We start from the raw sequence: 23,841 nt of genomic DNA, 5'->3' as shown, positions 1-23,841 counted from the left end.
ATTTTTAAAAAATATATATTGACAAATATATATATATTTGTCATTTATTATGATTGTATTTCCTTAGCAAATTTTAAGAAAGTTAAATTGTTTATTGTATTGTAATATGATAATAACATGTTTGGTAAATATTTAAAACATTTGTTTTCATATTTACACAAGTGTATTTGTTCCTAAAGTTAGTTACTGGTACACTTCAATTAAGCCAAATAAATTTAACAGTTTTGTTTTTAAAAAAATCCCTTTCTAAGTACGTACGGGGAAATAATAAATCCCTGGCGCTGAAAATATTTTGATTAAATGGATTTGCAAATACCCCGTAAATAACAAAAATAAATAAGGGTAAATTAAACGGCTTTTGTGAAAATAAAAACAATTCTATTGCAGAATAAAAGATGAATTCTGCCTAATTTTTGGAATATTTCCCTCTCGAGTAAAATTGGCTCTAGATGAAACATATTTCCCTTATTAAAAATGAAAATATCAACTATTTTTAGTTATAAAAGTCGCCTCATTGGCTTTCTCATTCAGCGATGCTCCAGTAAGCCCACCCTAAGTAATTATTGCATAAATTTTAATAAAGTTATTATATTTAAAACGTGGAATTTTTGAGACTAAACCATCTTATTCACAATTGCTAAACATAATTTTTTTAAATGATAATGAAGTAAATACATTTTTTATTAACATTTATTTATACGATCGGGAATTTCAACCCATCATCAGAAATATATATTTATTTATACAAATTGTTTAAAAATTTAAATAAATTGTTTAAAAATTTAACTAAAAATTTAAAAATATTTTTTTAAAGCTTAGAAATGTATTTTTTCGTGTATTTTTCCTTTTTTTAAACATTTTATTATAATTTTAATTTATTTTAAATTTTTTATCATTAAGGACATTTTAAGTTTGAGACAACATTTAAAATGTTGGATTTTGTTTTTTGAATTTTTTAATGAGATTTAAATATACAGTTATTTTTATATATTTTTTTATGATTTTTTAATATTAGAATATATTAGGAACGTTTGGTTGTAATCAGTATTTTGGTTAGTTTTTCACTATTTTTTTGTTATATATTCGCATTCTAAGATTTGTTTTCTTTTAAAGGGTTTTGTTCAATTTAAAAAAAAAAATTTTTTTGTTACTTGAACTAATGCAAAATGGGATAAAAATAAACTCAAACCACTGAAGCAAAATGGTCATATCTTTAAAAAATACAATACAATAAATTATTGATTAATACTAGAAGATATGCTTGTAATAAATTGATGTAAAATATGAATATTAATGTTATGATTATGCATTTTTGTGTAAATAATATAGATTACTGATGATTAGTGTAAATTCCCGAACATACAAGTATTTGCGTAATAATAATAAAGTTTATTAATAATAATTAATAAATAATTTATTTACTTCATTATTAAAAAAAACATGTGTAAATGTCTGACAACGTTAAAATTTAATATTGCGCTGATTTTTTTTTTCTCGTAATGACAACAAAAAAGCTCAGTTGGTTTGTATACGAATGAAGAAATGACAATGGTTATTTTTTTTTTTTTTTTTTTTATACTGGGGCTTCCGACATCTGGGTCATTTCAGCCCCAAACTAAGTCAAGTCAATATTCTATTTACACTTCTATTTACAAACACTACATTCATACAGATAAATACATTCATACACATAAATACATCCATACAATACACACATTCCGTTTGGTCGGTGGAGTACTTGATATTCCTCCACCGACCTATACTCGAACTAAACTAGATTGGGGTCGATGGAGTACTTTTATAAATATTCCGCCATCGACCCCGAACACAAACTCATACGCTCTCATTGTTCGAGGGGCGATGATGATGTTATATTTCACCCTCACCCCTCGCCATTCACGCTAATAAATACATGCACTCAGACAAACATATAGACACACAACACATGAGACATACTATATACAATAAAAAACCCCAATTTCCCGTAAAAATCGGAACAGGGGACCCTGAAACCCGCTGCAGTGCTCGAGCACCTTCTTCAGATTGGATGGCATGCCTACGCGCTCCCTGTAGGGAGCCAAGGCATGGCATGTTTCCAGTATGTGGGACACATCGAGCAACCTTTCTCTGCATAAGGGACACACAATGGTTATTACAAACGGGTTAACCTATAAGGCCTAAATGCCATTATCTCCCTTCTGACATTAATCCCATTTTACGTTCTTTTATTCTAAAAATCCACCATTTTGACGATTTACATTCATTTTCATTTCATCGCCTTTTTTACCCTTTTCTTTATTAGCGTTTCAGCCTTTAATAAACAGTTTTATTAAAAGCCGCTTGATATTTGTTTTCAATTGAAACCTCTCCTCAAAAGAAGTAATTAAAACTGCGATAAGCCACAACCAATATTAAAAGTGAACGTATAATATAGGGATGAAAAATTCCGTTTAGACAGACCGGACCAAATGGTGAAACTTGTTCATGAATAAAATAGGGGATGAAAGGTTCGGCGGACGTCAAGAGAGAGTGGCGGCATCACAAAAGAGGTTTCACCGCAAAAGCGACCGTTCCCACTAATGCCGTTCTATTGTGAACCTACTGTCTTCTCCTACAAATTATTCACACGGCTCAAAGTCAGGTACAATTTTCCTCCAATAGCAGACCTCACACTGGGATAATGTGTTAATCCATTAGGTTCAATGGCACTGCACGTTGGGTGAATGCGTAAAGGTGTAGCATAACATTCCAAAGTCAAAATTTTAAACCAATCCATCTTTCAACAACTCCCCCCCCAATGTATTAATGATGCCATGTATGTTTTCGTTGGATATTAAACATAAAAAAAAAAAAAATGAACTCATTCATAGCAGATGATTATCTGTAATCCATTTATGTTTTAGTGGTCAATTGATCAAGTTACTTCTTTCAATTAATTATTCTTTTTATGTAAGGTTTTTGTTGACAAAAAAAAGTCATTGCCACGAGCGGGATAACCCTCGACCTTCGGTTAAATACGCCGCTGCTCTACCACTTGAGCCATCATGACCGATCCTCTCGGACAACAAATCCTCCATCTCAACCTACAATAACCGTTCGAATTTTCCCTCTTTTTGCCATTTTCAAAAGTGTTATCAGGATTCGATTCTCCGCGACTTATGAAGTGGCCACGGAGAGCTGTTAGTGAAGTGAAGCTGCTTTTACTTATTAAATATTAATCCATTTGTTTTAATGGTCAATTGACGAAGTTACTTCTTTCAATTAATTATTCTTTTTATGTTAGGTTTTGGTAGAGAAAAAAGTCAGTGTCACGAGCGGGATTCGAACCCACGACCTTCGGCTAAATACGCCGCTGCTCTACCACTTGAACTACTATCGTATCTAAACCGCTCGTGACACTGAATTTTTTATCTCAACCAAAACCTTATATAAAAAGACAAATTATCTCTAATGTTTTAAGCTTACTCGTGGTAGCATAAATTTTCAAACTAACGTTTTCTAAACACGTGTACTCGCTTTCTTGCTCTATCTCTCCCTATCTCATTCTTTCTCTCTCACATTCTCACTCACTTACTCTCACATTGTCTCTTACCCCCTCTCCATTTCTTTCTTTATTTTTTGTACTCACTGTTTCCTTCTTTTTTTTTCTCCCATCCTATATTACCTCTTTATCTATTCCCACTTTTCATATTTTATCCTTTTTGCCCCTCGTTCTCATAATATATTTCATGCAACGAATATTTATAGGCAAAAGTATAGTTTCTATTCCTGTATTGGCATTATTATATTTAATAATTTTTGTTTGTTCCAGGTAAGATTCAAGCTATTCTGGAAATTCGTAAGTGAGAGTTTTTATTTCAACGTTTATCGATTTTGAAGGATATAATATTTATATTAATTATTTTATATAAACTCAAAAATTTAAACTCATGCGTAGTCGCATAAACATTGCGCATAATTAATGCATGGTATATAGTACCTTCTCCTGAATTGAAATATGGTTATTTGAAACGTGAGCAATAGAGATTTCTTTCGTTTTGTGATCTGAAAACGTGTTAATGGTTAATGATCATTGGAATAAGTTGTTGGATTTTCAATTTACTTTTGACAGGTTAGAGCAACAAAAGGAAGTTATCGACTATGACGTTGACTCGTTGACTGTCGCTATGAGAAAAAAATTTAGGGAAGAACGAGAAAAAAATCAAGCCCTACTGAGAAGATGTTGAATCAAATTTCAATTCGTTATTTCTTCATCTGTTAGATAAAATGTGCAGAATAATTAAATTTGTAAAGAATTACTTCTTCCCAGTTTGTAGCGTTTCTTTATTTAGTTTTGAAATATTAGAATATGGTCCGGCGTACGTTTTTCAATGGTCCGTTAAGAACAGTGGTCTGAAAACTGGAATGCATAATTTAAGTTTCCGCAATGATTGTTCCATGGACTCAGTTTACGTGTCAACAAGTCTGATGTCATACAATTGCTTTTTCATCAGAAGGTTCCTATAGTTTTACTTTTTATAATTTTTCTGATGTCGTTTTATGTTTGAAATATATGATTATTTTATGCTTTCAACATATTATGTTTATATACTTTATATCATCATAATAAAGGTGAGGATTTATATTTTTATCAGATTTTCAAAGGTAAATTTTTTCTGAAAAAAGACGAGTTTTGAAAGAGTCTACCCAGTCTAGTCTAGTCTACTACTCCAAATAACACATTTTTGCTTTGCTTTTACTTTTTTTCTGACAGCTAATTTAAAATAGAGTAATTAAAATCCTTTCTTCAAGTAAAACTTTTCACGTTAAACTCGTCTTTTCAATCGATGATGTAAATAATACTTGCAAAGCTCTATTCCTTTAGGAAATTGGTCTTTTAGAGTTTAATTAACGGAAAGGACTAATGAAGATTTAATTTGTTTCTTGTACCAAAAGGAAGAAAGGGAACACGAAGAACTCGGTAACAGCCAATAACGTGGTTTTCATTTCACCCTTCCCCAATCAGTTTACACTATGAAAAGTTTTTTTTTGAAAAGGTGATTTAATTCAATTTTAATTTTAATCTCTGGTTCCTTTTAACTGTAACATGTTCCTATCAGACGAGACAGGTATTTTCCTTTTGGCTCTATAATTTACGTTTTTTGCTATGTTACAGCCATGTTACCCTCATTTCACTTTTATCCAATCGGTTCGTAGTATACAGTCAAAGTTTCTTTAAACTTAGTTCATAATATGGGAAGTTGATTTAATTAAATTTAAACCACAATCGGTGATCTTATTAAACTTTAATTTGTTTGTATCTTGATGAAACGTTTTAAAATTATTTTCTGCAAAAGTACTTTATCTTATCGCGCTTACAACTTTAAACAAATTGTATATTGATATCTATATTGCTATAATACGTTGTTTGAAGAAACACAAAACAGCCAAAAATGTAAAAGTTTTGACAATCTGTTGCGTTATATCTCCATAAGAGCTGAAACAAATAAATGAATAGTTTTCCCAGAGAAATAATAATATAACAGTACTAAGAAATAAGTTTTTATTTAGGCTAAGTAATGTCTATTAAGTGTTTTTAGTTTTGTAGGTAATATAGGTAATAATAACACCAAACAGACAAGTGACAATTCTGTTACAACAAAATATTGACAGCTTGTCTTTACGAGCTAATTATAATTATTTGGATAGCAACGTCATGTTTGACATAATCAGGACTTTCTGATTCGCAAATTAATTAGACTAAAATCGTGTTGTTTATTTTTTATCCATTTATTACCAATTATTCTTTATCGGCCAATTGTATGTTTAGTCCTCACAATGCTTTGCCACATTAACCATTTGCATAATTTAACATTGAAAATAAGAAACAAATTTGAAATCTATACAGTTACAGTATTTCTTGTTTTATTATTACATGATAATATAAAGAAAGAATATTTTAATCTCTTTCGTTTCCCTTATTAACTCTCTCTCTCTCTCTCTCTCTCTCTCTCTCTCTCGTTCTTTTTATCTCTTTGTCTGTATATCCAACTATATTTCTATTCATCTCTCTCTCTCTCTCTCTCTCTCTCTCTCTCTGCTTTTATATCTGTATCTTACTTTGGTTTCATCCGTCACTCTTTCTCCCTTCGCTTCATGTCTTGTACTCTTTACATCATATAAGACTACACATCGTTTCTAATTGTAATAGGTAATAACAAATGTTTGTAACGAGAAATAGGAATAAAAGAGGCGGCCACAAGGCCTACTGCGCCTCGCCATGAATAGATCTATTGTCTATCTCTCCTGTTATTCATAACTTACTGGCCAGCTTCAGGTTATTAACCAGCCTCCATAGCTTTGCCAGCGGCTACTTGGTGTAGGATCTTGCTAATGATTTTTCTTCTTCTAGTTGCAAGAACCTGCACCTACGAAGACCTTCACAGATACATAAAATGTTTTCTGCGGTCTCCTTTTCTTTCTTTCAGTATCTGCACAGTGTTTCTTCTGTCTGTACTCCTATCCGGTACAATTTCTTAAATGGCAGTGCCCTGTCTATCCCTATTTCCTTCCCCACCCATTCAAAATCCAACGTATATAAACATAAAGCAGCAATATCTCACTGGCACTCTCAACGCGACACATAATAATGACACATCAAAACAGAAAACAAACATTTTGAGTGAGTACAAATACTTTGATTGAGTCTAAAATTTCTAGCATTGTTTAAATTCATTTTTTCACATTCTACATGTATTTGTATACACAATGATTATAAATCCCAGGTCCTGAAGACGATCTCCATAAAGATCGAAACGTTGGCACGATAAAGAAAATTTGTTTCTAAAAAGTTTTTCTAAAACTACGTCACACCAGACCGCATCTCATGATGTTGAAATAATATTTAATGAAAATTGAAAAGCAATTATAAATGGAATTTGTTTCAAAATTATTAATAGGTATTTTCCAGATTGGTGATGAATACATGCTTTTACTGCTTGCTAATTTTTTAAATTTAATTGAGAACTAATTCCTCTTAATATTTTTCAGAATTTCAGAATTCACTCCGCGAAGGGAATTGTTTTGCATTTCGCTCATCGTAGGTGTAAATTCTTATCGTTTTAAAATCCTCTCCCTAATGGCGAGAATGAATTGAAAAGCCACTGTTTACCAAGCCGAATGGGGCCGAGAGTGGGAAAGAGGAAAGTTCAACGTGCCATTACCTCCGCCCATAGAAACGCTCAGCACACTTCCAAGGGTACACAAGGCTCACATACGTGTCCCACTTCTCCGACTCGTCCCGCTGGAAGAGTACAGGACCATTTCATGAGATATCGACCAATATCCCGGTATTCCGCCGTTTCAATTTAAGCCCTCGGAATATAACGTGAGGAATTCACGTGACGCCCCACACGAAATTACACTCGATAATCACTTTTCATATATTATTCAGCACGTCCTGAATTACGAACAAGCAACGTAACATATGTGCAATTTATGATTCTAACCGAGTAATCATTACTGTTAAATTATGTTAATTTGTAGTTAGGTCTCTTCTGCTCGTCTTGGTGTGCCTATTTTCTCTAGTTTTGTGTGGCAGACAGGATCTAGTTTTCAAAATTATATTATTAACAAAGGTCGCTTCTAACATTAACTATCACACACACAAAAAAATGATATCTCGTAACTACAAATTAGTATTTATTATTCTACTACTTTCTTAACTTCGCAGGTTGCTTGAAAAATTAAAACAGATCAAGTTTCTTTGAACTGAGAAAAATATTTTTCTAAACCTGGAACCTTCTTTCAGGCACCACTGCGCCTGGTAAAGCCAGGTACATCTCCTACTAGTCAATTACATTTTCATCATGTCGTAATCCTCTACTGATCCCAAGCATTTTCAGTAAATATTTTAATATATTTGGAAAACTATGAGGTTCTCCATATTGGATTCAGCACCTTTCCTTCTTCCACACTCCCTTACCTCATGAGCTTATTTCATTTTGAAAGATTTATCCAGATATCACGTTGCAAGTCCATCTGAAAGACCAACAAACGGGGAACATGTCAACATACAACCAGCGTATATTTATACGAAATCTGATGGTCCGACTATCCGGGATCTTGATGTGTCGCGTGTTCGGTGAAAGTTAGATTGAACGTTGTTCTTATCGCGAATGCTATCGTTACTACAGCATCCTGCCTCAAATGCGAGATTTTAATCTAAAATTAAAGGGGCGTTGGCCGCAACGGTTTATGGGTCGGTCATCGTTATAAGGTAAAGGTCCCGGATTCGAATCCATCGCTCACGCAAAAAAAAACAACTAAAGGTATGATTAAATTAACATTAAATGTTAAAACTAAAGCTTGCTACACGTAATATGATAAAGTGATCAGCCTTCATTATATAATTATATATTAAAAAGGGTGAAGGATCAGACAAACAAGTGAGAAAAGTTTATTCATCACTCTTCCCGGGAATATATCCAATTCGTCAGGATTAACAAGGGAACGACTAGGTTGAATTTGACCAAACTCTTTTTGGTAAATCTACACTCCGAAATATCTGACAAGTATCCGCCACTTCTTGTAAATACGCCCTTGTTTTGCTAGAGCAAAAAATTGTATTGAAAGTTGAAATATTCCGTATTTTAATATTTTTTCATTGTGCCTTTCAACTCGCTGAAATTAACTAAGTGAATATAACATTTTACATCATTTTTATGTAGATTGAAATAAATTATAGTAAAACTTATCAAAGTTTATCAATAACAAAAAAAATAAAATGAACTTGGTTATAATTGTTTTTCTTGAAAACTAATATGAAATATGGTTTAAGCAATTCTAGACTCTGAATTAAAAATTTGGTTTGAATTTTAAATTTTTTCATTTTTTTTGGTTTAACGGATTTTAGCGGCAAACAGACCATTTGAAATAAGAGGAAGGCAGCTTTACACACACACACCCACCCACACCCACCCACCCACACACACACACACACACACACACACACACACACACACACACACACACACACACACACACACACACACACACACACACANCTCTCTCTCTCTCTCTCTCTCTCTCTCTCTCTCGTTCTTTTTATCTCTTTGTCTGTATATCCAACTATATTTCTATTCATCTCTCTCTCTCTCTCTCTCATCATTTATTCAATATAATCTGACACGTTTACGTTTTTATTTCTCCTCTTCCTCTCAATCTCTTTCTCAATCTCTCTGTTTCATTATTCTAATTATCACTTTAATACACGCTTATGCGTTTACCTGTTTATTTATCCCCTTCTCTATTTATCTATCTATCCACATACGATCTAAATTTTTTACCTATGTATCCTTCATTCTTAAATGTTCCATGAAACTGGACATTTGTAGTCATAACAGCTGGAGAGGCTCTTATTAACTAGCCAACATACACTGACTCTCCCTTATAATCTCTCGGTAGATTGCTCACCACCCTCTTGATATGATAAGATGCCCGATCTCTTAAATATTTATTGCCTTTACGAACTAATTGTCCGTGTTCAAATCGTAAAGTTTCAACCACAGATCTGGTGCATTGACTGCATTCTAATTTGATCCTTCAACACAATTGAAAGAGAATCGTGATTTCCACCGGTTTGCACCAGTAATGTTATCCAGTTATAAATATATAAATACACAGGGGGAAAAAATCCATTCGACAGATTAGACAAATAATATATCTTCTCCAAAATAAGAAGTATTGCTGTCGTGATATTTTGGTTTTGTGAATTGTTTACTTCTAAAGGCTGTGTCTCTGACAAACATTTTAGTTTTCAAATTAATTCAAAGGAGTTGCATAAGATATATTTAGACATTCTGTTTTTTACACGAATAAAATTTTGTTTTGGTAAGTGACTATTACTAATCTTGCTTTAGGAAACTAAAGATTTAAAAATATATTTTTTTATTTGTTTTTAAAATATAACTTATTACGGTTAAATTTTGGTGAATAAGCTATATTTAAAATTAACATTGTAGCAATAATCGAAGTTTTTATTGATATAAATCAAATCATTTTCATGGAAATGTGAATTACTTGCCTTTGTCATTTAACTAGATCGATTTACACTAAAAAAATTTATGTTGAGTTTCTCAAGATATATATTGTTTTTAAATAATATATTGAATAATGTATTTTTAATTTTTAAAAATTTAATTATGTACAGATATGATTTGGGACGCATTCAGGTGAACATATTGTAAATGTTGTAGCAAGTATATTGGATCAAATTCATTGTAATAAAATACACAATAGAGTATGTATAGTATAAATAATTGACGGAAGGAATAGAGCAACAAGTGAGGGAAGGGCGTAAACATCCAAGAAAGTTTCTTTCTCGAGATAAAAGTGAAAATATCAGCAGGCCGAGTGAGAAAAAGGCCTCTTCTGTTTTGAACCGTTATCGCCTGGTAAAGACGAGACGGAAATAATTCAAAGGCACCTCGCGATATCATTTACGGAATTACAGAAGGTATTGGTTGTCTCAATGAAAATAAAGGCAGATATCGCATGACAGGTGTCACTGCCGGGGGGCAAAGGCTGTCGGCTTTACTTGTCGCTTGAGGGGAGAAAAAATTCACTATCTGACGGGACAGCATTTGGCCGACGGAATGAAGGGAGATCATTACTTGTTCAATTCTATTGGAAAACCGAGGATCAGCTTCTTTTAAAAGGATGTGCTTAACAAAGCTCTTTTGAATGTTTTATCCAGTAAATGAATTTGACACAACCTCTCAGTTGTCGTTTACAAAAACCATTCCAGGTCAAATAGAAACAAACCGTTCTGTAATGGAATGTCTGTAGTTATTGTCGACCTTTTTTTGTTCTTTTAAACGAAGGAATCTTATAAAGAGTTTACGGTACTTACTAACCTCCAAACTTAAACACTGCGTAAGCATAATTTAAGGATTGAACAATTGGATCAAAACGTGCATCGCATTCTTTTACGTGAATTTCTTTTTGTCGTTTTGTCGTATTAAAAAAAGATCTTTCAATTAATGTCTTTATGTAAGGTATGGGTTGACATAAACATGTCATCGTCACGAGCGGGATTCGAACACACGAACTTCGGCTAAATACGTCACTGCATTACACTTGAGCTATCCTGACTTCGATCCTCTCGGACACCAACTTCCCATCTCAACCCCACCTTTCGAATTTTCTTTCCTTTTTGACGAACTCTAATGAATTTAATAAGTAAAATGAAGTATGTCAAAACTAAAGCTCTCCGTGGCCATTTCATTTGTCGCCGAGAATCGAATATATTACACATCATTTGAAAAATGGCAAAAAGGAGGGAAAATTCGGAAGGTGGGATTGAGATAAAAAAGTCAGTGTCACGAGCGGGATTCGAACCTTCGGTTAAATACACCGCTGCTCTAACCACTTGAGCTATCGTGACTTCGATCCACTCGGACACCAACTCTCCATCTCAACCTCGCCTTTCGATTTTTTTCTCCTTTTTGCCATTTTTTAAATGTCGTGTAATCTATTCAATTCTCGGCGACAAATGAAATGGCCACGGAGAGCTTTAGTGGCGATATACTTCATTTAACATTAGGTTTCGTGGTCCAATTGACCAAATAACATCCTTCAATTAATTAATCTTTATGTAAGGTATATCGTTAGTGTCCGAGTGGATCGAAGTCACGATAGCTCAAGTGATAGAGCAGCGGCGTATTTAGCCGAAGGTTCGAATCCCGCTCTTGTCACTGACTTTTTTTATATCAACCCATACCTTACATTAAGATTACTTAAATGAAAGATATTATTTGGTCAATCGGACCACGAAACCTAATGGAAATAATAATATTTTCGTATACCCCAGCCTACTGCCAAAAAGCGAAGCTCTTGTACTGGACAGCAGGAGTTTTTGGAGATCATCAAAGAAATAAACAGAATATATCTTTACGAAAGCATAATGAAAAATAGAAAAACGTAATACAGAATAAACGTGTAGCATGAAAAACCAACCAATAAAATTATTAAATTTTGGCTTTACAATATCTTAATAACTACATTTTAAAATTGTTGAAATTATACATTTTTTGCCCTCTTTGTAGTTTTTGAAATTTGAAATAATGATCTTCTCTTTAAAAAAAAAAGTGTCATTTTCAATGAAAAATTACAATATTGCGTAGTTTTTACATTGTAAAAATATGAATTAGCCAATGAATTGTGTCTTGTGTAGTAATGTAACTAGTTACACGATTTTTTATGTGTGTACAAACATGATCATTAAAGAAAGATTTGGTATAGATTCATTACTTTAAATTCAGTTTATAATTTTTTCGTATTTTATCTATATGGTTTACGTAAAATAATTTTAAGAAGCGAATTTACAGTTACATCCAGAGTCTTATTGTAGCATTTATAAGTTCCTCCTCAGGGAACAATACCTATAAAATAATAATAATATATAATTATATTTAATAATAATTTCATTAAGTTGCCTAAAATTCTAAATTTATAAAAGAGCTTTCTCAGACGGGAAACCAAAGGATCAATATGTAAATTAAATCTCAAATTTGCGTCCAATGTCACATCAAGATATTTAACATTTTAAGCAAAAGGGATAGGCAAGCATGAACACACATCATTATCATCATACTTATATACTAAACTACTATAAACTAGTATAGTATAAACGTATAAAAAATATAGTATAAACTACTATAAACTTATACCATCATATTTATCATACCTCTCTTATTGTCCCGAAAATTGATTAAAAAATGCTTCTATAATTGCAAAATTGTAATTTGGACACTACGCATAATGTATGTAGTTGTCGTTGCACTTTTTATGTTAACACGTGTTAAATATCCAGTTAACGGAAACAGGTGGTTTTTTCACGAATTTGAAATTATTACGATATGACGATGATGTGTGTGTCTCTTACCGACATAATCGTTCTTAGAAATTATTGAGCTGCATTGTATAATTTTTTTAATTTAATGACTATTAAATTATTATTTAATGAAATATTTCTTAATTAATTAGTAATTTATTATTCCTTGATGCCTCCAAAAAAGTGATTTTGTAGGACCTTTTCCACTTTTCCGCGGATAGTTTTTTAATATGACAAAATTCTTGTATCGCGACTTAATTATATATTACTTATAAAGTAACTAAGGAAAACACAGATCGACTATATTCGCAAAATTTTTCGTTCACAAATGATCAACAAAAGGTTTAAATTTTAAAATTTAAACTCAGTGAGATGTAGTGGATGATTCACATAATTGATTTTTTTTATTATTAAGCAATAAATGGTGTAAATCCTTGATAAACTAGTTTATAAAATTCAAACGTGAACATGTTTTAAATAAATCAAAGCATGAACAAAAAGATAAATTTATAGCAACGTAATGTATTTGTTTTATTTATTTATTTTTATTTTATTTTTCATAAACAAGGATATCAAAAAATTCAACGATTCAACATCATCACTGAACATCTAACAAGTAAAAAAAATTCATTACATTTTGAACAGAATGATCTGTATAGGGGGGCCAATTTTCTCTTAGCTAAATTCCAGTAGTAACGTCGTTAAATTATAGTCAGTCATTAATTTTATTTTCTTTATTAAAAAATACCTGTAGAAATTCTTGTTTCAACTTATTTTTTTGAGTAATATTTGTTCAAGAATTTTCCTGCAGCATAACCTCTTTTTTAATTTTCTTTTCCTCTCGAGTTTGTTGTTAGACTAAAGTTAGTTAATGCACTTATAAATTTTGGGTTATTAGCCTTTCAAAGCTTATACCATACCATTTTTTGTATGTATTCATTAATGGCAACACATGGGACACAATGTAGGGTGCGCGGTCTCTGATATCTATCAGGATTAAAATGCGACTCACGGGAGTTGCTGGAAAATAAAATTTACGGATAAGCTATTAACGGATCATATTAAGCAGAGCCTTCTTAATTTCCATGAAATTATTTTGAGGAATGTGTAATATTATAATTTTGCTTTTTCTAACTGTGTACTTTTTTAATCGACAAAAACGGTACAATTCTCTTTAACTTTTTTCTACCCTCATGTTTATTTTCCAACCCAAGCTTTTCATTTCTTCCAACGGCTTGGGGAAGAAAGTGCTTTCCCTGGTCTTTCCCCGACCGGCTTACTGTCCGACTTGTTATAAGAATTTCTGGAACATGCAATAAACTTAGAGGGGAGGAAAAACCCCCTTCCGAAAGAGGAGTAATACATTTAAAAGCAACTTCGGAAAACACAGTTAGCCAGACGCAAATTGAAATGAGGGGAGAGGCCAAAAGGAGCTGCCAACAAAATCCAGATACGGGCAAACGTTCCAATTGATCCCAGACGGAGATTGGCGTCAGCCGGTTTGATTGACTTCCTGTCATCGACAGACGGTATTATTAATAAATCTCTTCTGATAGCCAATTATTATTACTACGGGGTATGAATTGAGTTTTGCACTATGTCCTTAAAATAACCAATTTTACAGTCGTGATGACTTACCTTTCATGTATAGTTAAAGCCCTTATGTAGCAGACGTTATTATTCTTCAAAGCGCAATAAACTTTCATCACAGCATTCTCTGATTTTAGATACAACATTCTGGCTGGTAGTGTATTTAATTTTCTATTGAAAGAACGTTTACAATACGGTATATGCACGATGATTTATATAAACTCAAATCTGCAGACACATGTACATCATACTTACACTAGTCTATAGAGTTGGGCCCAAAGCTGGGAACACACTTACCCGATGTAACGCTATGCGACGCCTTGTCACGTGTGCACATCTATGCGACGTCAAACACACGCCACGTACAAATCAGTATCGCAATCGCAACGCCTCTATTGTTCTTAATGCATTATTTTGAGCAAAACCATGAAATAAATCGTTAGTTAAATTTTATTAGCACAACCATGTAATAAACAGTCTGTTAAACTTAATTGTTTTAAATAAAGTTATTCCGGTGTTTTGATAATTTTTCTTCCTAACCATCATAATTAAACAATTTTTATAAAAACTAATGAATTTTTGATTTCGTTTAATTTGGTTTACATTAAAATAGGGATGTTGTAATTAATATAACGAAAATGACATACACTTAGTTTGAAATAAATTTCAAAAAATATGGATGTCCTTTTCTGACGCTACTCGACGAAAACGGTGTAATTTTATGAGCAAAACCGTGTAATAAACTGTTAGTTAAATTCATTATATCAAAAAATGGTATTCCCGTGTTTTGATCAATTTTTTATCAAACCATTAAAATTAAAACCAATTTTAAAAAAACTGATAAATTTTTGATCTCGGTAAATTTCGTTTATATTAAAATAAGTAAGTTGTAATTAATATAACAACAATAATACATATAGTTTGAATAAAAATATGAGTGTCCGGTTCTTTTGTCTTCGACTGTACTCGATGCGACCCGACGAAAATCTGGACAGTGGGGATCGCAGAGCGTAAAGTAGGTTAGCGTTGCGTAGCATCGGGAAGATGTGCACGGGGGTAATACAATCTTATGGAAAATTGGACGTGTTTCCCACTTAACACTTCTCACAGCTCGCCGGCAATTCCAGCTTTTGTGTAATTTACACAATTATGGACAGGTACTAGGACTGCCAATAGCGGCCAGACCTCGGTCCATCCATCGAGGGTGGTCTCCAGAAGATATTAATTCGAGCTAGGTCATTTCAGCCCCAACACACTCAGTTCCTGAATCCAAATCCATTGACAGTCTCACTCACTCATCAATTAATTCTTTCCTATTTACATGTCATTCAGTCAGTTACTTGATATTCATCGAACACCCGCTATACATTGTATATAATTAAACTAATTTTTGGTCGGTGGGGTCAATAGTCAGCCATCGACCTTCTCATACTACACATTCACTCTCAATACACAATACATACAGGACATATTTTGATATCTGTGTAATGATTATTTGGAGATCATGACATGCGGTATGGTGTGACGTAGGTTTTAGAAACACATTTTCTTTATCGTGCCAACGTTCGATCTTTATTAAGATCATCTTCAGGACTCGAAGTGTTTGTTTTCATTGTAGATGTGTCATTCTGTATGTATCTATATAATGTATAATAAAGCAACCCTGTTTCTTCCAACAATAGAAACTGCGTGCCCAGGTAGTTGCTGCCGCCCCCACGCACAATTCTCATATCGGGTGGTATTCATATGCCTTCTCTGTATGGATGTAAGGAATGATACCCAGTAATTTAAATGGTACGCGGGCTTCGGTCCAAAAAAAAACTCCGTGAGTCAACCTTGTATTGCCGATCCTTATAGGGAGAGGATGACCGTTTTTCTATGTGTCAGATCCTCCGAAGGATCTACTATTGTACTAGAAATCTATGGTTAATTATAGCTTCTATCGTGAGATTTATTTGTTGGATCTGTGAAGCCTTGGACGTGCAGTTTCTTCATTTACAATTATCTTAATCTGTCCATTCTTAAAGATTTTTGTTTCTGCATTTCGGCATCGTCAGTGGTGGGTTTATTATTTTATGGTAACAATTTTTTATTGGTATATANTATATATATTTTCATATACATATACATTATATATATATTATATTACTTATTCATACGTTCGTGGATGGCATATGGACACATAGTTTCTGCCAAGCTCCGCGTAAATGTCCGACTTTCAGAGAAAAATTGCTCCATGTGTCCGATTACGTGAAGGGGTAATTCTAAGGAATTAGAAAATTCCTTGCCATTTAAAAATCGACTAGTAATGCCATCTGATATAAGAATTGTGCATGAGTACTTTTGTGAGTACTGTCGTTAGTACGCCGAGCTGATTTAGCAGGTGCTGAATTGTAATATGAACCGAAAGCTCTAGCCAGCTTTTTCTGTGGTTTTATAATCCCAGTTTGTTTCTTCTTTCTTTCAATTACATATATGACACCATACGGTCTTACAGATGTTTTAGACGCATGCAACATAAAACAACATTAAATTACTATACGTACTGCGCCTGAATGTGAAAGCATGTTCAGTAAAGCCGTGCCAAGTCACGAATTTATTACTGGTTTTTAAGGTACTCGGCGATTAATGGGAAACACTTACACGCGGTACGCTCAACGGCTAATCAGATTCGGTTCGCTTTTTTCCAACTTTAACTTGAAGGATGTGCTACTTTGTAGGGGTCTGCCAACCATGGGGTAAATTACTTTTATCGTCCCAGATTACCTTAATTACAAAATTTGCCAAATTTCAGTCGTTCCAGTTGAACACACCGCCCATGTATTAGAACAATTTGGTCGATTTAAACCGTTTCTTGTTCGTTTAGATTTAAAAAAAGAAGGTTTATTTATGTGTGAAAACGATTTGTCTGATCCATACGATCTTACTTTATTCTGTCCACTCATATAGAATAATCCTAGTTCCAGCTGAACGCATAGTTATCAAAATAGCGAAAGACTTCTTTTACTAGTCATCATTTAGCGTTAATTGTTTTAATTTTGAATATCTAATCAAATTTTATTATTTGGTACAATTAGTTTATTTTGGATTAAGGTTGAAGTAAACCCGGCCTTTTAAAAGATCCATGGAATAAGATTCACCTCAAAAAAACGCATTTGATCACCACCCTTTACTCTTTGCCACCCAAAAGGGATTCCTTATCTGAAAGGATGTAGATTAAATTCATTCTTTTGACATCAAGATTCAATATAAATAGTTTATAAAGATGTTAGAGAATATTTGCAATATCAGAATCAATCTTAGATGTATTAGCTTTATTTATTTTATTTTGGCATCAGTTTTTCTTTAACATGTCTAACAAAGAATAGAAAAATAAATAAAATTTAACAAATAAGTCGATCATACCGAATTGAAATTAAAATTTCAAAACAATTTTTCATGAATTTATTAAAATACATTTTATTTCCAGTAGTGTTTAGTGACATTTTAAGCTTTATTATGTGCGGAATAATGCGTTGTTAGAACATTTCAGTACACTTTTATCATACCTTGATCATGTTGGAACTTTTCTTTTCGCTGTACGTTTATTGAATATAGGCATGTTCTAGAAGATTTAAAATGTCAGAATTAATCGTGGATCTATGTAGCTTCAATTATTTTATAGTGTCTGTTTACTTTACCATGTCTGTAGCAGATGAAGAATAGAAAGATAAATAGAATTTAAAAAATAAGCCAAATCATACCAAATTGAACTTTAAAACTTTCAAATTAACTTTCTGTCATTTTATTAAAATACATGTTATTTCCATTAGTGTTTCGCGACATTTTAGGTTTGATTCTGTGAGTAATAATGCGTTATTAGAATATTTTAGTATATTTTTATCGTCCCTGATTATCTTGAAACATTTCTTTTCGCTGTTCGCCTATTAAAAATAGGCACTATAAAGACGGAATCATAAAAAAAATGTAACCGCTAACTGTTAACCGCCACTAAGGTCCATTCTTAGATTAAATTTTGCCATATTTTGTAATATTTTTGTTGTCAAATTACATAAAATTGTTTTGTCAAAGGGTTATAAAATATGTATAAAACGTGAAAATGAGAACTCACGAATTGACTAATTGGTGCCGAGTTCTGAAGTTGTCCAGTTTGCGCCTTGCTGAACATCTGACGCCTCGTGGCAGTTGCGTTCCTGACAAACAGTCGGCATATTTTCGAATTTATTTTCAAAAAACCGCTGTTATTATTATGTTTCAACAATTTTTAAGATTTATGTGTACAGGAGGAGTAAGTTGTGAGTTCACGTTTCGATGTCTAAGACTATATATCTACGTGCCGTCGCTTCACCAATTCATACTTAGTTTCATAACTGTAGATACACTTTTTGGGCCTTTGAGCACGACAACAGGCACAGATCGCTGATTAATATCTTACGGTTATAAAAATATATTTTTTTCCCATTAGATATTTTTGTACTTTCATGTGTAATTTATTGGAACAAATTTATTAGATTGAATATAGAGGCTCGTCAACAATTATCTCGCGGAATATCGTCTACTCTGATGTGTGAATGAATTGTGGAATGTGAATGTAATTTATTACCCTTGATGGAGGGGCTTATCAATAATTACCTAGAGGAATATCAAGTACTTTTGGGTAGTGTAAATGCTAATCAGGCCAGTACGTTTTACCTTGTTTCAGTTTTTATGCGTATTGTGTTATCTTCACCATAATTGACGATGCCCTGAGGTACAGAGAGGCCAACAATAGGATAAAGAAAAGAGAGAGGCGGTTGCTGTCATATCATATATCATAACGTGGCTGGAGAAACAGAAAAAAATTAGTCGGGTTAAAACGCATAAAAACTCTTCAATTAAAATAAACGAAAACATCTTAAAAGAAACTGTTCACAGTAAAATGACTTCTAATACATGCAATTACATAAATAATCAAGAACCTTAGGCAATTCTATTCAGGCTTAATTATAGTAGCACGAAAAACGTTCTAACGAAACTACCTGAAAGCTAATGGAAATATTGTACATAATATTTTAAGTTAATATTATTATAAAAACAAAAATAACAATTATAAATTATTCTACATATCGGTTGAACAATGACAGTTCAGTTAACTTTTAACTTGAGAACTTCTAGTTATTGAATAGTTAAGTATTTTGATCTAAGCGCTTTCTTGTTCTGGCTGTTGCTGGTTTGGCTTTTTTAGAGGGCGTATGTCAACTCTCATTACTTAAGAAGTATTACACTTAATTAAGGTTTTTAGTTGAGATAAAAAAGTCAATGGCACGAGCGGGTTTCGAACCCACGATCTTCGGCTAGATACGCCTCTGCTCTTCCACTTGAGCTATCGTGACCTCGAACCACTCGGACATCAACTCCCCATCTCAACCCCACCTTATGAGTTTTCCCTCCTTTTGCCATTTTTTATCACAACTAAAAACCTTAATTAATTGTAATATATTAAGTCAAGCGGACCACGAAATTAGTGAATTTAATGAATTAAAATCAAGTATACTTCACTAAAGCTCTCCATGGCCATTTCATTTGTCGCCGAGAATCCAATCCGATTACACGACATTTGAAAAATGGCAAAAAGGAGGGAAAATTAAAAGGTGGGGTTGAGATGGAGCAGTTAGTGTCCAAGTGGATCGAGGTCACGATAGCTCAAGTGGTAGAGCAGCGGCGTATCTAGCCGAAGATCGTGGGTTCGAATTCCGCTCGTGCCATTGACTTTTTTTATCTCAGCTAAAAACCTTAATTAAGTGAAATATATTAATTGGTCAAGCGGACCACGAAATTAGCGAACTTAAGAAGTATACTGTTTGGCTCTTGTTCAGAAATCCTTGACATCCAGTTTAATTTTTATTACGTCATACAATTGTCATATTTTTGCTTTAGAAACTCATAAATATATATTTTAAGTAATGATATAATGTGTTAGATGATATATTTTCTGTTTCAGGTATGAAACAACTTCATATTTGCGGTGGATTTGTTCGTGATGACTCATTATTTTTATCTTTAAGTCGGTAAGTTTTTTTATTGATAAAACTCTCGGTGGGAATGGAAATGGTAAGGAAATTGATACAGATGTGTCCAAGGTGAGGTTCGGTATATTTGCCGTTTCATCCAAATCTTATGCCTCTACTAACTTCTATGTGGGTTGAAATCTAAACATCATGGTACAATTTTCTCCCTATTGTCAAAATTCGTATTATTGTTCTTCTCTACTATTACGAAATTATTAATTTTTTAACTTGGAATTATTTCAACGGAAAACGTACCGGGAGAGAGAGAGAGAGAGAGAGAGAGAGAGAGAGAGAGAGAGAGAGAGAGAGAGAGAGAGAGAGAGAGAGATCCAGATCCACCCTTATTTAAAGCCCAGTTATCTTTCCACTTCCGAGAACCGGGATCGTCCATTTACAAGACCGGATTTAGTTAATCGTTGAAGGGGGTGAGGCTATGGGTTAGATTTGCGGACGATGGAGCAGCTAATGACTGAATTACTTAGGTTTTAGATATGGTGATTAATTCCTTTGATGAGACCTCAGTCTCACTCGATGTGCTACGAGGTGCAACACTAAAAGAGAAAAGTTTTCCTTGGTGAAGAACGTTTTGCATTTTTTGTTGAAAAACTTTACTAGACTTGAATCTCTCTATCGTACAGTTGGCCAAGAACAGTTAGAAAATTGTGTTTCAGAAAAACACTGAAATTTCAGCAACGTTGAAGTTTAGTAAAAGAACTGTTAAGCTGATTTTATTTTATTTTTAATTTTACAGATTAAACATTAAAAAATTAGAACGTTTGAGCTTATGGCAGCAGTTATTAAATTGTCCATATGCAAGTTTGTGACTAAATGAAGTTGCAGGCAGGTCATACAGTGGACTGAAATATCAACTGTCCAGTTGGATAGATAATTAGATAGATCGGAAGATAAGCATAAAGCAAATTATGAATTTATGTAGAATTTATGAACTTCGTAATTTTTGGATCACAATGTTTTCTCAATTGTTAGTCTTTTTTGACAATAAAACCATCTCTGAAGATGAAGAAATGCGGAAACGCGTCGGGCAAAAACTAGCGCGTACAACCCGTTCGGAAACAATAAAAATACATAAAGTTGGTGAGATAATATAAAATAAAATTACCAATTGTTTTAATTTATGTTTTCCGTTTGTATTCTTTTCTCTCTGAGAAATGAGATTTTTTGTCGAAAATCGATTTGTTATCTCTGAGTTGAATCCATATTCTGTGAGTCTGCCAACAATGATCTCCATATTCTGTTTTCTCAGAGCGATATTGAAAAAAGTTTATGTTTAATAAAAGAAGTTTCAATTGAAAATCACGTCGTAACTTCTTTTATTAAACAAAAACGTTTTTCAGTATTTTTATATATGTCAACGAATTTCAAACGTTTGAGCGTGTTATTTAAAATTGTCATAAGCATAGCACATACGACAAAAAAAACCTAAATGAAATAGCTGTTGATGCAAAGAATTAATTTAAATATATGGAAGGTTAGATAAAAGAAACAGATTGAAAGATAAGATTACATTAGATAGAATTTCTTGAGTCTTTATAAGTTTAAGTTTGGGGATTTTTCAATCATCCTGGTTTTCAATTCCGGTGTATTTTTGCCATAAAACCATCATGCAAAATTCGTCTTCATATATCAGCAAGTACATACAGACCTGGATGACAGAAAACAATATATGCATGCAAATACAGGAAGTCTGTATAAACTTCAGTCTGTTTACAATCTTCTCTAACCGAAAACTAATGGCAATTTACGTTTGGCAAAATATTCCTAAATAATTCACTTCAAAACATGACATAATAATGGGTATTTTTCAAATTCTATTAAGATTTTAGATAGATTACTAAAAACCTGTTACAATGTAAAATATAAAACAACGAACAAGTAGAGTTATCAAGATTAATTACATTGACAATGTTGTAATTTATAACACGTTTTGATCTTTCCCATTAAATTGTATATCTTCTCCCAAAGGGTGGCACAATTAAACTTAATTGTATAAATTATGAGAAACACCGAATCGACGCATAAGTTAAATTTAACTTAAAATAACGTCCTATTTTTCCCCATGGACCTGTTTGCTTTGGCCTTAGTTGTGTTAGGTCAATAAACCCGAATGTCAATAAACCAAAACAAACACCAGCCTTTTGCCAAGTGGATTCTTTAGAGAGCAGATTAAATTCGATGACGTGGCACAAGTGACGCGAATCCGAACGGGGAATAATGGATTACACAAAATTGCCCCGGGCCGAAGGGCTGAGAGGGGAAAATTGTTTCTATGGTTACTTGGATGTCTTAAATCCTACCGGTAACAATGTGAATTTATATGGATATTAATATAATATATAATACTAAAATCAATATAATTTGGCTCTGAAGATGATCTGAATAAATATCGAAACGTTGACACGATAAAAGGTTTTCTAAACTTACATCACACTAGACCCCATCTATGATGATTTCTAAATAATCATAGGGTTCAATATTATAAATAGGTGTGAATATTTGTTAAATTTTTCAATTAATAAAAATAGATTCAAAGCATTTTCAATGTTTCCCTTCAAACTGACTTTTATGCTGAGTTTTAATATAAAATTATATTATTGAAGGCTGATATACTTGTAATTACATCGGAGATAATGAAAACATTATTCTGTTCTAACTTTATCTTTAAGGCTAGGTCCTGTTGAGACCTGCTGAGTATTTTAGTCGGCAGACTTGAATTATCGAATTATCTATTCAAAGAAAATAACTGTTTTTGATTCACCATGAGTTGAAAGGGTTTCTGCTTGCATAATGCAAACTATTACCATCATCAGTTATTCGTACTTATCATTTGTCATGTTCATTTTTTTACTTATCTCTTAAAATAATACTATATTTTATTTGGCCGTGCTAAGTACTGCAATTTTTTTCTTCTTCAGTTTCGCAACTTTTATTTAGTAAAAATACACCAAACTAAATTTTTAAATATGAATGTTTGAGGGTGAGTCGGTGGCCGCAACGGTTTAGGCGTTGACCCGTCCTGAGGTAAAGCTCCAGGGTTCGAATGCACGGCCGCTGGATTATACATACATACAGATGAGATGTTTTTCTAAAATACCGGCACGCTGTGGATTGATATGACTTCTGCTGTTGCGAACCCTCGTTAAAAAAATTAAAAAAAAAATTAAAAACAAAAAGAACGAAAGAAAATTCGCAAGGATTTTTCGAGTTACTTTGTGGGCAAAAGGAACATTTAAATCCTTGTGTTTTCACTGGGATCATAGAATGGAGCTTCAAGAATATTTAATTGGGCGATTTAAATATGAAGAATATTTG

At 32.8% G+C, this 23,841-nt stretch overlaps 1 protein-coding gene across 3 annotated transcripts in view; it reads left to right on the top strand.

Annotated features, from left to right (window-relative positions):
- LOC106663869 (furin-like protease 1) overlaps positions 1-23,841 on the top strand; it is a 418,429-nt gene that overhangs the window by 291,622 nt on the left and 102,966 nt on the right. Inside the window, exon 1 of one of the 3 annotated variants that reach the window (XM_014389074.2) lies at positions 20,470-20,511. The exons of the other annotated variants lie outside the window; for them this stretch is intronic. The gene's annotated coding sequence lies outside the window, so the exon portion shown is untranslated. Of the gene's footprint in view, positions 1-20,469; positions 20,512-23,841 lie in introns of those variants that run through there. 3 annotated transcript variants of the gene reach the window in all.

This window comes from Cimex lectularius, unplaced genomic scaffold (assembly GCF_000648675.2).
Source record: "Cimex lectularius strain Harlan isolate CLEC.00 unplaced genomic scaffold, Clec_2.1 scaffold7, whole genome shotgun sequence".
NCBI classification, from domain to species: Eukaryota; Metazoa; Arthropoda; class Insecta; order Hemiptera; family Cimicidae; genus Cimex; species Cimex lectularius.
This window is presented reverse-complemented; position numbering and strand designations above follow the sequence as displayed.